We start from the raw sequence: 14,742 nt of genomic DNA, 5'->3' as shown, positions 1-14,742 counted from the left end.
GGTGGCCAGGAGCAAGGAGGGTGGGCCGGAGAAAGGAGGGTGGGCCGGAGAAAGGAGGGTGGGCAGGAGTAAGGAGGGTGGGCAGGAGTAAGGAGGGTGGGCAGGAGTAAGGAGGGTGGGGCAGGAGTAAGAAAGGTGGGCAGGAATAAGGAGGGTAGGCAGGAGTAAGGAGGGTGGACAGGAGTATGGAAGGTGGGCAGGAGTAAGGAGGGTGGGCAGAAGTAAAGAGGGTGGGCAGGAGTAAGGAGGATGGTCAGGAGTATGGAGGGTGGGCAGGAGTAAGGAGGGTGGGCAGGAGTAAGGAGGGGTGGGCAGGAGCAAGGAGGGTGGGCAGGAGTAAGGAGGCTTGCCATGAGTAAGGAGGGTGGGCAGAAGTAAGGAAGGTGGGCAGGACTAAGGAGGGTGGGCAGGAGTAAGGAGGGTGGCCAGGAGTAAGGAGGGTGGGCCGGAGAAAGGAGGGTGGGCAGGAGTAAGGAGGGTGGGCAGGAGTAAGGAGGGTGGGGCAGGAGTAAGAAAGGTGGGCAGGAATAAGGAGGGTAAGCAGGAGTAAGGAGGGTGGGCAGGAGTATGGAAGGTGGGCAGGAGTAAGGAGGGTGGTCAGGAGTATGGAGGGTGGGCAGGAGCAAGGAGGGTGGGCAGGAGTAAGGAGGGTGGGCAGGAGTAAGGAGGGTGGGCAGGAGCAAGGAGGGTGGGCAGGAGTAAGGAGGGTGGGCAGGAGTAAGGAGGGTGGGCAGGAGTAAGGAGGGTGAGCAGGAGAAAGGAGGGTGGGCAGGAGTAAGGAGGGTGGGCCTGAGAAAGGAGGGTGGGCCGGAGAAAGGAGGGTGGGCTGGAGTAAGGAGGGTGGGCAGGACTAAGGAGGGTGGGCAGGAGCAAGGAGGGTGGCCAGGAGCAAGGAGGGTGGGCCGGAGAAAGGAGGGTGGGCCGGAGAAAGGAGGGTGGGCAGGAGTAAGGAGGGTGGGCAGGAGTAAGGAGGGTGGGCAGGAGTAAGGAGGGTGGGGCAGGAGTAAGAAAGGTGGGCAGGAATAAGGAGGGTAGGCAGGAGTAAGGAGGGTGGACAGGAGTATGGAAGGTGGGCAGGAGTAAGGAGGGTGGGCAGGAGTAAAGAGGGTGGGCAGGAGTAAGGAGGATGGTCAGGAGTATGGAGGGTGGGCAGGAGTAAGGAGGGTGGGCAGGAGTAAGGAGGGGTGGGCAGGAGCAAGGAGGGTGGGCAGGAGTAAGGAGGCTTGCCATGAGTAAGGAGGGTGGGCAGAAGTAAGGAAGGTGGGCAGAAGTAAGGAAGGTGGGCAGAAGTAAGGAAGGTGGGCAGGAGTAAGGAGGGTGGGAAGGAGTAAGAAGGGTGGGCAGGAGTCAGAAGGGTGGGCAGGAGTAAGGAGGGTGGGCAGGAGTAAGGAGGGTGAGCAGGAGTAAGGAGGGTGGGGCAGGAATGGGGAAGGGGGTATGGGCGGGTTCTCGGCTGCCTCCTCCCCTCTCTAACAGCCTACGTAATACAACCCATGTGCATTTACCCTAAAGCTGCTACAGCCTGGGCTGTAAAAGCTGGGGCTGGGCAAAAAATATTTGAATTAAGTGAAAATTAATATTAAATGTTAGACAAATCTCCAACTTATTGGCATAAGCGTCATGCAAGTTTCATCCCAATATTTTCAAAAATGTATTTTAGACAATTTTTTTTTAAAAAGGAGAACATTTTGTTGATAAGGAAAACAGCTCCTATTAACTGGAACTGAGGGATAATGCAGTAATAAAGAGATGCAAGCACTTGTCCAATGTACAAAGAAGAATAGTAGCAAGAAGTGTCCACAAAGTGGATATGCAGCTGGTGCCTGTATAGCATTGCTGAGTAATACATAATAATACCAATAATAATGAGTATGTTATCATGCTCTATTTTGTTATATATCATAAAAATGTATTGCCTAATGTTAATATCTGTTACTGTCACCAATATAAAAAAAACCAGCATTGAATGTAATGAAACGCCATTTTCTGGGTGAGACCCGGAGGCTCCCCGGAGCTTTACCGGCTGATATGCTAATGTCAGACTTTGGCATCAGTCATGTGTATGGAGTTCTAGGGCCTACCAGGGACCACGGCCAGAACCTGGCCCCCTCAGAGAGGCATGGGGAGCAAAGGCCTGTAGAAACCCCCATGTGGTTGGAAGCATTCTATGTCTGCCATCGACTGGGTCAAGCATCCAGAAAGGTAAGCATTCCAAAACAAACCCCTATTCTGGTGAAAATTGCTACCTAAAGCCGAACTAGTGGACAGAACTCTTCAACAGAAAACAAGGAAACTAGTATGACGTCATACGTCACCGCGCCGCTGTCTGCGCAGCTCCCCCCTCCCCGGGAGGGGGAAGGGGGAGCCCCAGACCTCCCACGCCGGTTATCCACCCATCAGTTCTGAGGCTGGATGTCAAAACACGCGAAAAACGCCGACCGGAGGGAGGGAGGGTTGCCGGGGAGCCTCCGGGTCTCACCCAGAAAATGGCGTTTCATTACATTCAACGCTGGTTTTCTGGGGGGAGCCCCGTCGGCTCCCCGGAGCTAACTACCCACAGAGGAAGGTCAAAGGGACAGAACCGGGAGGCGGACACCACGCACCCCCCCCAAGAAGGCGAGACAACCGGCAGCAAACGCCAACCCAAGGCGCCACAGCCCCGAAAATCCCGAGAACAACACGAGAACCACGAGCAGCAAGGCCCCTGCACGAACATCAAAAATCCATGCCCGAAAGACCGCAAGGCCACGTCGCCCAGATGGCAGCAAGAGTAGCGAAGCCACGAACGCCACAGGCATGAGGGAAGAACACAGGCAGCTTAGCCGCAAGAACACGGCTGACCACCCGGGACACTATCACCCGCGAACTGGGAAGAACAGAACCGGAGCAACGCAAAACGCGCTCTGGACCCAAACGCCGTGGCACGCAAACAACAGCGGAGGGCCGCCACTGAACACAAACGACACACCCCCGGCCCGACCAACGAAGCACCAACAAACCCTGGACCCCTCCAGAATGAAGCAGCCCCACCCCGCGCCAGAAAAGATGGACACTGCTGCCACCAAACAACCAAAACGCTAAAACCAAAGGAGCAAGAAAACTCAGAGACTCGACCCCCAGAGGCAAAGGCCCAAAGGAAAGAGCCGACGAAGAAACACACCGGAACCGAAGGGGCACTACCAACCGAGAAGAAGACAGAGCACGCTGACCAGAGACCAGGATGGTGCAAGCGGCGCACGAACAGGCCGGAGGTGAAACGACGCACAAGACAGCTGACTAACGGTGCAGAAGCAACACCAAGACCGAAAGCAAGCTGAAGCGGCTCCGCCCGCGCCGCACGAAAAGAGGCGACAGTATGTGGCAAGACGACGGCCCCCAACCCCCGCCAGAAAACCAAGCCGAGAGTAAACCAATCTAACAAGAGTAACCACCTAAGAAGGGACAGGAAAAGGAAGGACCGCCAAAATACCACATACTGCCGCCAAGAGAAGCACGCAGGTGGGACACCTATCACGAAGCCACCCGACCACCAACCGGAGGCGAGACTGCGAGGCAGAACATAAGCAGCCCCGACAAGGCCCCTCCGAGCCCAGGAAAAAGGCGGAGCCGCGGGAAGATCTCGGGCGCGACCACCGAAACCCAGGCGGCACAAGGAGATGGAACGTCTGCCGAACAGAAAAACTCCCCAAAGCATGCAAGCCCGCCAAGAGTTCAGAAACGACGGGTCCGACGCGAGACATCGCAAGACCCCAAAAAAAAAAACAACCGGCAGGGCAAGCTAGGAAACCAAAGAAGGCGGAAGGGTCGCCGCCAGAACAGTACCCGAACCAAGGGGTACGAACAACTGCAATAGACCGAGACAAAGAAGCACATCACAGGACACAGGCTGACCAACGCCTAAGAACACACGCAGAACATCCCTGCTGCAGAGGAGGCAGGAAGAAAGAGCAGAAGCACAAAAACCCCAGGAGAACAACCAGGGGTGGACAATCAGGCAGGGACAGAAAAACCCCCACACAATCCCCAGGCACAAAACGGCAGCAAAGTGCCACTCCACAACCGGTCACAGGAACAAGGACACGCCACCGTGAAACACGGTACCAATGCCCACGTGCAGCAGCAGCAACAGGCACCACTGCAACATGCAACATGTAAATAGCAACTCCCTTCTGCAAAGGCAGAGAACGGAGCAGGCAGATCCCAGACAGGACCAACGGAGACACGACAAAACCCTGCAGGCCCAGAAACCTGCACCAGGCGACCGACGGCGGAGAAACCCCGCTGGATGAGGTACTGGGAGCTCTGTTACACCTGAAGCCCGGCCCCAGGCCAGGCTAGACCGGCCAGAGGGTGGCCCACCAGGCAGCTGCTAGGAGCAGTCCACCGGCCCACATACCCCCACAACCAGGACGGGCCGGAACTGCCATACGAAAACAGGCTAGTGCGCCCTGGTAGTCCACGGACGAACCAGCAAGAAGGCTCATGCTCGCAAGTAGGTCGTGTAACAAGCACAGACCTCTGATGGTAATACAGTGTTCCCCAAATGTGCCAATAGCACCACTGCACTCCACTGGTACTATCCCGCAAGTTCTACCAGATAGGCGGGACCCAAGAGCCAGAGCTCAAAACCTGCAAGCACAGCCAGTAACCTTACCAGGTGAGTACAGAACCAACCCTGCAACCCCCACACCTCACAACATTAAAAAGGAGGGTCCCCTGAATGACTCCAGCATGGGTTGGACATGCACATGAGGGGGACAGGAAGGGTTGAAAAAAGGGACAGTCACTGGTGTGCGAACGGTCTCAGTCGTACAAAAATATACCTAAATAAAGACAGGTATATAAACAACACCGCATCCAGCGCCCGGCCAAAAGACGCCAGACCGCAGAAACTCACCTGGCGAATGGTGGCATGAACTTGACACGACTTAACCGTGCCCAGAAGAACCTGGGAGCACCGCCAGGTGAAGACGCCAGAACCGGACCCTGCCGGACCCACACGAGAGCAGAGAGAGGCGAAGGAGGCGGTCCACACCCATGACGCAGGGAAAACCGCGGCGTCCTCCCCACAACTGGGAACCAGGACACCCCCGGCGCGAAGGGGCACATACCGCAGCCAGGGAGAAGAACGAGAGGCGAAGCACTGTAGCAAAAAGGGCGCAAAACACCAGCCCTGAAACACCGCTCGGACCAAAACAAACTCCACGGCGCATGCGCATAACACGCTGGCCGAACCGCACACCCTCCCTGCGGGAAGGCGCCAGCCAGGACTACTGCACGAGAAAAGTAGCCAAAAGAGGAAGCAGGAACAATAAAACCGGCCAAAGAAGCAAAGAGCCCAAAAAGGAACCCAACCGGGCGACAAGCAGCCCAACCGGGCGACAAGCAGCCCAACAGGGCGACAAGCAGCCCAACAGGGCGACAAGCAGCCCAACAGGGCGACAAGCAGCCCAACAGGGCGACAAGGACGTGGAGCCGACAGACGTTCCAATAATGCGGGAAGTAGCGAAAAACCTTCCCGTACCCTCGAGAACACAGAAGCCAACACTAGTCTCGAAGGCACACGAAGGCGCAGGTGCACCCGAGATCAGAAGTCACGCAGAACCCCATCGAACGGGGAAACATGACGAAAACACCGTCCCAAAAAGGGGTGGGAGGAAACATCCACCCACAGGACGGAACCAACCGACTCAAAGGCCAAGGAACCGAGCCCGGGGAGAGGTCGACGCCCAACAGCACGTACGGCGAGTGGGGAGGAAAAACCCCACTCCGCGTAACCACAAGCCCCGCCTAGAGGGGGATAAAAACCCCCACGGGGTCCAACGGGGCCAAGGCCCCCCCAAGTCAGCCCCTTCCCAGCCCCGGGAACCTACACGACAGGCCCCGGGGCCGAGCCGTTCCCCCAAAGCCCCGGCCGTACCAGAAAACCGGGGCAGCCGTGAAAACACTAATGAAGGGAGCCCACTGGCAGACTCGTACAACATGGCTGGAGGAACAGGCTCAAATGCCCCCGTCACTACCCCGGAAGGGGAATTCCCCGAGACTGCCCGAGTCTCAACACCATCAAAAACCCCGCCCCGAACCTACAGACGGTAAGGAACCGGATGCAGGCAGGAAGGGTGATCCAGGGGAAAGACAAGGGGGCGTGGATGGAACCGAAGCAACCAACACCCCCAAGTCCCAAAACGAACTACAACGGGGCAGCCCCGGGGCTCCCGGGGAGGAAACCACGAGAACGTTGCCACGACCAAGGCTCAAGTGCAACGCCCCTGCTGCCCGCACCTGCTTTGTTAGCACAACTGGGTAACCAAGCCACAACGAGCAACCAAACTCGCAGGACTCTGGGTCGAAGGTGTCACCGACCCCACAGGCAGCAGACGGAGGCAAAACAGAGAGTCACCCAGAGACAAAGGGTGAGAGCAACCCTCAAACTCGCTGGAAGCGAGGGGGGACTCTGGGGTCACATCCATCGGACCCGCGCGCCCCCAGGGGTTTCCCAGGGTCCCGAGCGTTTACTATAAGAGGACTTGCGCTCAGGTAATCCCAGGCAGGGTACTGCTAACCGGCACCCAAAGCTACCAAACAACTTTCTAAGAGCTGAACCCCCGGGACGTGTACACTCACGGGGACCTAGCAGGGGTACCACCAGAAAATACTCAGAACACAAGGGACACAAGGGGCAAGAACGAAGGCAGACCCCCCACCAGGTAGATAAACAAAAAGAAAAAGAAAACCCCGCAAGAGGACAGCGTACCCAAGCGGAACAGAGCCGGCCGCTATGATTGGTAAAGACAAGCTGCACAGTACCCTGCGCCCCACCAGTGCAAAAACTGCCCCTTACTCTAAGGCGAACAAGGGAGACAGAACACCCGAGCACACAAAGAGCGGCCGAAAACCAAGCAGTAAACGGCCAAGCAGGGGCAGGACCCAAGGAACTTGTGGAAGGTGGCCCCAAGCCCCAAGGGCAGTACTTACAGGGCACCTAGGGAAGGGAACCCTAGGCGCATGCAGCCCGAGTACTGAAGAATCACTCCCGGCTCACGCACCACCTAGAAACAGACACCACACTCTAGGTACAGTGCTGAAACAACCACTGGAGCCGGAGCACATAACCATTGCCTATAGCATCAGCCGAAGAACTGATGGGTGGATAGCCGGCGTGGGAGGTCTGGGGCTCCCCCTTCCCCCTCCCGGGGAGGGGGGAGCTGCGCAGACAGCGGCGCGGTGACGTATGACGTCATACTAGTTTCCTTGTTTTCTGTTGAAGAGTTCTATCCACTAGTTCGGCTTTAGGTAGCAATTTTCACTAGAATAGGGGTTTGTTTTGGAATGCTTACCTTTCTGGATACTTGACCCGGTCGATGGCAGACATAGAATGCTTCCAACCACACGGGGGTTTCTATAGGCCATTGCTCCCTTTGCCTCTCTGAGGGGGCCAGGTTCTGGCTCGTGGTCCCTGGTAGGCCCTAGAACTCCATACACATGACTGATGCCAAAAGTCTGACATTAGCATATCAGCCGGTAAAGCTCCGGGGAGCCGACAGGGCTCCCCCCAGAAAATATGTATTTTTTTGTCTCCTTTGTTTATTATCTCATTTTGATGTAACCTCTACATCCTGGAGAGTGCATACCCATCCCTAACTATGTCAAGATAGAATGAAATTGGTCATCCAATAAATCAGTCACAACTGGCAGAACTTGGGACTTTGAATTTTTTTGACAGTTTTTCACAGATTTCAAATTCTATTTTCTTTGTCTCTTTAGGCGGTTTTGATGATCAGGGCTTTATCACTTTTATAAAGTAAAATAGCACCTCGATTAATGAGCGGCTGTATCTACGATCATTTCAAGTAACGAGTGAGCCCCTCACAGCAAATTTGTCTCTATTGACGAGCTTCACCTCTATTAACGAGCAAAACCACATGGTGCTTCCTAGCGTCTCGCGGGTTCTCGCAAATTCTCGGACGCCTCCGACACCAGTGTTGTTGTTGCATCGCGCACGACAAGCATCCCTCTGCATTTATTTGAGCTTTTCTTTCAGTATTTTGTGGTTTTGTGACTACAACTTGTAACGCAAGATGTCGCCAAAGAAGCGGCTTGCTAAAGATAGTGTTGTCAAGAGGAAGAAAGACACAATTACTGTGGATTTGAAGAATTAAATAATAGCAAAGCATGAGCGTGGTGTCTGTGTGACTGATCTCACAAGGAAGTATGGCAGGTCCTCATCAACAATTTGCACCATTAGTAAGGGAAGGAGGAGGTAAGGGAGGATGCTGCCTCTTCCAGTGAGATCAGGGAAGTGTTGGGAATGTTTGAAAAGGTGACCGCATTCTTGGAAAAGCTGCCCTGATAAAGCAGTGACAACCTTGTGTTTGAACATGTTTAATGACAATTTGCTGACTCGTTTTAGGAACATCCTAAAACAAAGACAAAAGCAATTGTCAATAGATACGTTCTTTGGAAAAGTAGAGAAAAGAAGAGCCAGTGATAGTGAACCACAATTCCCGAGAGAGCCCCCTGATTCAGAGGTGGATTCTCCTTCCACACCATAACCCCTCTCTTCCTTCCCACCTCCCCATCGTCTCATTCAAGCCAGCAACGACTCTTCATAAGGTAAACATGAAAATAGTACAACAAAACATTCATAAATACATGTGCAGTATTATATTTACATTATAAAATGTCATACAAGTATGGATATTTGTGTGAGTGGAACGGATTAAATTTATTTCCTTTATTTTATATGGGGAAATTTATTTCTTAAGACGAGTTTTCCACATAACGAGCTCGGTGCCAGAAAGGATTAAACTTGTTAATCGAGGTACCACTATATACATTTTTATCCCCTAAATCATTATAATTTTCCCTATAGAGTATTTAGTTGTTTTTTTTTTGGGGGGGGGGGTATTTTTTCTTGACATCATTCCAACACATATTGACCTACAACTTTCGCATATTTGAGTACGAATGCCAAACAACGTTTATTAAAACATATAAGTAAATTAATGAATTAGAACTACCTTATTCATTGTCGATAACTTTAACTTCAATTATCTCTAAAACTTTGAGTCAGCTTCAAAAAATTCAGTTTCTGACCGATTCTCACCATTTTTACAAATAATGTGCACAGTTGTCTGTTCTACAATCCTATTAGAATGGATTTTTCACAAACCTTAAACATTTGTAGTTATCAATTTTTTTTCTAAATTTGGCACATAATTCAAATGCCACATTGATATTTTTTTACAGTAAACTAAACTGAAAACATATATTCTAAATCTATGAAAATGAAGATCATATACTATTCTGAGAGCATAACAACACCATATGAACAATTGGTGATAGTTTATATTTTTGCAGCTAATCTCAATATCTGAAGTTTTATTCAATTTTATAATTATTTTTTATTTTCTTATTTTTCAAGTTACGTTTATGATCATTTAGACAAAGTTGCAGGATTTGCTAGTATGCACAAAAAACTGGAAAGCATTAGAGCAAATTTAAGAAATTGAACTTTGCCATCAGGTCCTGTCATATATGTATGCCATGCACAGCTTAAGGGTTAATACAGAACTAAACTGTATAAAATGCATAAAACTTCAAACTAACAATATTTCACTAATTATAACAATAATAATATTTTAAATAAAATAACTTGTAACAGTCAATATGTACATCAAGTTTTCAGTATGCCTATAAAATAAGCACAGGTCATGTCAACGCGTTGGACCTGGATGAGATGGCTGGCACCATGTGCTTCTCCTCTTCCTGGGGTAAAAACATCGGGCTCGCGTGCGAAGGATTTTCGTGATAAATTTGAACAATTTTTACTGTTTGAACTCATTTAATCTGTCAAGATGTCTCAGAGCAGCATTCATGGTATTGAAGGTATAAAACAAAAAAAGAAAATATTTGTCAATTGATTAGAAAGTTGACTTGATAGAGAAAGCAGAGCGTGGATACTCTGTCACTCGACTCGCCCAAGAATTCAACATCGGTAAAGCTACAATTTGTGATATAAAAAAGCAGAAGGATAATATTAAGAAATTCTTTGCTCAAACTGATGCAATAGGCAACAGGAAAACATTGAAACCTGCTAAGTATATGGATTTGGACTCATTTGTATTTAAATGGTTAACACAGCATCGTGCAAAAGGAATTCCTGTTTGAGTTGATTCTATTAGAAATGCAGCTGAAAGACTTGCTGTAAAGTTAAACATAGACAATTTCAAGGCTTGTATTGAATGGGTATGTCGATTTAAAGAGAGGTATGGCATCATTAACAAGAAAAATTGTGGCGATGCATTAAGTGCAGATGTTGGAAGTGCTAATGCATATAAGCATAAACTTTCTCAGCACATTATATCTAATAATCTAAGCTGGTTTTAAGTGTACAATGCAGATGTAACAGGCTTTAACTGGAAATGCCTTCAAAGAAACACTTTGGCCTTCAGGCTTGAGAAGAGTATTCCTGGTTGCAAGGTAAAGAAGGAAAGAATTTCAGCATTATTGTGCTGTAACGCAGATGGCAGTCACCGAACAAAGTACGCAGTTGTTGGGAAATCTGCCAACCTCAGAGCATTGAAAAACTGCATGAACAGACTACCTGTCATTTACTACAACACAAAAAATGCCTGGTTCACACATTACTTTTGAGGATTGGTTCCAGAATCACTTTTGTAAAGAAGTAAAAAAGCAGCAGATCAATGAGTGTAGAATTCATCCTGCTGAGATAAAGGCAATGTTGTTGACTGATAATGCCCCAGCTCACCCCATTGCTAAATTAACATCACCTGATGGCAAAATAACATGTATGGCTTTACCACCAAACACTACATCTGTAATAGAACCCATGGATTAGGGGTTATCTATGCTCTCAAAGGATTTATAAAAGAGCTATGAATTCAGATATTATGGAAGTTCTGCTCTCTGAGGAAGACGAGATGCCTAATAAGGATAAGAAGGCTAGTAGAACACTAGAAAATTTCAAGAAATATTCAATTAAAGATGTAATTTACAACTAGGCCAAGGAATGGAGTGAGTTGAAGGTCACCACATTAAAGAATGCATGGAATAAAATTCTGAGTCCGGTACCTGGTTAGAATAAAGACAAAGATCACTGATTTTCAGGGCTTTGATAATACGATTTTTGAGACATTCAAAGATGCAGGTGAGGAAGGTTTGCAACTTTCTGATGTGAATGAGTGGTTAGATAATGATGCTGATGATCCAGGTTATGGTGAATTAACTGATAATGAGATTATCCAGTGTGTCATATAATGATGAGGATGTGAAAGAGGAAGATGAAAGTGTGTTATCTATTCCATATACTGCATCATTGCAAAAGGTAAATGATCTGCTTGATTTGGTTGCTGTAACTGATAATGAAGAACTGACAGATTATTACCTGCACCTAAAGGACATGAAAGATATTATAATGAAGCACACAACAAAGAAACAAACTAAGATGCAAAAGTTTTTGGTACGGTTTCACAGTAGGCCTACAGGACCAGCACCCAGCACTAGCAAGGACTTATTCCGAGGATGCCCAGGCAACTGGATCAGCACCCAGCACTAGCAAGGACTCACCTTCCAAGGATGCCCAGGCAACTGGACCAGCACCCAGTACTAGCAAGGACAAACCTTCTGAGGATGCCTAGGCAACTGGACCAGAACCCATCACTAGCAAGGACTCACCTTCCAAGGATGCCCAGGCAACTGGACCAGCACCCAGCACAAACAAGGATTTACCTTCCGAGGATGCCTAGGCAACTGGACCAGCACCCATCACTAGCAAGGACTCACCTTCCAAGGATGCCCAGGCAACTGGACCAGCACCCAGCAATAGCAAGGACTCACCTTCCAAGGATGCCCAGGCAACTGGACCAGCACCCAGCACTATCAAGGACTCACCTTCCAAGGATGCCCAGGCCACTAGACCAGCACCCAGCACTATCAAGGACTCACCTTCCAAGGATGCCCAGGCAACTGGACCAGCACCCAGCACTAGCAAGGACTCACCTTCCAAGGATGCCCAGGCCACTAGACCAGCACCCAGCACTAGCAAGGACTCACCTTCTGAGGATGTCCAGGCAACTGGACCAGCACCCAGCACTAGCAAGGACTCACCTTCCAAGGATGCCCAGGCAACTGGACCAGCACTAGCAAGGACTCACCTTCCAAGGATGCCCAGGCAACTGGACCAGCACCCAGCACTAGCAAGGACTCACCTTCCAAGGATGCCCAGGCAACTGGACCAGCACCCAGCACTAGCAAGGACTCACCTTCCAAGGATGCCCAGGCAACTTGACCAGCACCCAGCACTAGCAAGGACTCACCTTCCAAGGATGCCCAGGCAACAGGACCAGCACCCAGCACTAGCAAGGACTCACCTTCCGAGGATGCCCAGGCAACTGGACCAGCACCCAGCACTAGCAAGGACACACCTTCTGAGGATGCTCAGGCCACTAGACCAGCACCCAGCACTAGCCATAACTTACCTGGGAGTGCCAATTGAGCTGTACAGTACAGTTCTAATGACATTAAATGTACAAAGTGTAGTTTATATGATATAAGTGTACTGCAATAGTGTGATTCTAGTGGTCTGTACTTTATGTACAGACTGTAGTGTATAATGTACATTTGTTAGAAAAGTTACTGTTCTTTAAACAATTTATATTCATATGTGTGGCACTCTCAGGATATTAAGACTAACAAAGTTTGCACTGCACAACTCAACTGGTAAGGTAAGTACAGTACTGTAACGTGCAATATCAATTTATTTCATTACATTACAAATTCTATGTTATTTAAATTTTTCAAAAAGCAAATGTGTATCGGCATATGTATTAATGTGACTTTTTTTTGGGGGGGGGGAGAGGGGGTTGCTGGGGGCCAGACGGATGGAATGAATTCCACACTGGAACGAATTGGCTACGCCCCATATAGTTCATTCAAGCGAGGACACACTGTATTACTCATTTAATTTCTACATTTACTGTCTACATTTAATGTTATCTAATTTCATGCATTTCTTTAATAAAGTGTTTACTCGTGTCCTTTATGATCTTGGTTATTTGTAAGTGTTGGTCCCATTAACCTTAAATTATAGTATGTTTATGTTACTCTATGTTCTGATATGTTCCAAGAAAATTGTTATGAGGAGCAGTTCACTTGCTTTTCTAAACTACACCTTGTATTTCCATTCTGTAATTAATGTAAATAAACTATTGTACTATTGCTAGAACTACTGACTCCATAATGTAATAGTCTATGCTTGTCATCCTTAAGTATCACCTTCTTTGTATTATTTTTTTATTTTGCTTGAACATTCTCATTTTGTTAGCTTACTACTCTTATAGTATTAAGTGTTTTACCCCGTCACAACATTAATTAAAAAATTTCTATATTATTAGTAATTTTACCCGAAACGCTTTGCATAATAGTGGCTTCATTAATATGTGTAGCTCCTGTCCTTTCAATTGAACAATGCTCTTATGTTCTTTGTACACACAATCTTTTGAATAAATAATATTATTATTATTATTATTTACACACAGAAAATCACACTAACGTGATATACATCAATGAGAAAATTCACTCGGGCTGTGAAGTGATGCGAACCTGCAATGTTTGCGTCACTTCACAGCCCCAGTAGATTGTTCATTGATGTATATCACCTTAGTGTGATTTTCAGTGTAGTATCTGAAGTTGGACATACAGTGTTCAACTACAACACTTTACCCCTTCACCTGAGTGCTTGCGGGGTCTTACATAAAACTTGGACTGGCTTCAAGACTTCCTGTGATATAAGGATATCACAGACTTCCTGTGACATCAGTAGAAATCTGATTGTAAGACTTTAAGGAAGTCAGTGGTGGTACAGTGGTAGAGTATGCGGCTGGCAATGCCTTGGTCGTGGGTTTGCAACACCACACAGTCCCAGTGGATTTTCTCATTATTATTATTATTATTATTATTATTATTCGATAGGCCAATGTCCACACCTCAACAATGCCATAGGCTTATAATTTACCCCAACAATGCCATAGGCTTATAATTTACCCCAACAATGCCATAGGCCTACGTCTACATCCCAACAATGCCATAGGCCTACGTCTTCATCCCAACAATGCCATAGGCCTACGTCAACATCCCAACAATGCCATAGGCCTATTTCCACACCCCAACAATTGCATGTTGAGGTGTAAGACAATGGTGGAGCAGAAAGTACTCCAGTACTTACGGTGGATGATGAGAGTGCGAGGAACAAGGTGGTCAGGTGGCGCCAGTGACTCCTTCCTTCAACAGTTTTGTCTCTCCCTCGTGGTATATCCTTAATGTCTTCAGTGGTGTGGCCTCACCACACACTTACACTGCCATAAGTGTCCTGAGAGTACTGTGGGAGGGACAATTTGGCGGGTATTGTGGACACAGGTCTTTAAGACAGGCGAACTTCACGAGTCGTGGAGACATCGCGTAGCAACCTTTGTTGTGATGACGTCACTCGCTCGCTCGCTTACCCGCCACTGTGCTCTTCCCATTTTCTTTGGTTACTGATCTTTGCCGACGTTTAATCTACTTGAGATACTAATATTGGTGGCCTCGACGAGGACAGGAAGTTGGTGACTTGTCAAAGGTCCTACCCATTTGCCTGGAGGATCTTTTCTATCTGTATTTTAAAATCCAGTAAAATTTTGGCGTTTACCTTACCTACTATTCTGGACCTAGATTCAGGAAGCT

At 48.5% G+C, this 14,742-nt stretch overlaps 1 protein-coding gene across 1 annotated transcript in view; it reads right to left on the bottom strand.

Annotated features, from left to right (window-relative positions):
- LOC138349611 (uncharacterized) overlaps positions 1 to 14,473 on the bottom strand; it is a 124,725-nt gene extending 110,252 nt beyond the window's left edge. Inside the window, exon 1 of the mRNA XM_069337037.1 lies at positions 14,246 to 14,473. The gene's annotated coding sequence lies outside the window, so the exon portion shown is untranslated. The remainder of the gene's footprint in view (positions 1 to 14,245) is intronic.
- Between the last annotated feature and the right edge of the window lie 269 nt (positions 14,474 to 14,742).

This window comes from Procambarus clarkii, chromosome 37, assembly GCF_040958095.1.
Source record: "Procambarus clarkii isolate CNS0578487 chromosome 37, FALCON_Pclarkii_2.0, whole genome shotgun sequence".
In the NCBI taxonomy this organism is placed as follows: domain Eukaryota; kingdom Metazoa; phylum Arthropoda; class Malacostraca; order Decapoda; family Cambaridae; genus Procambarus; species Procambarus clarkii.
This window is presented reverse-complemented; position numbering and strand designations above follow the sequence as displayed.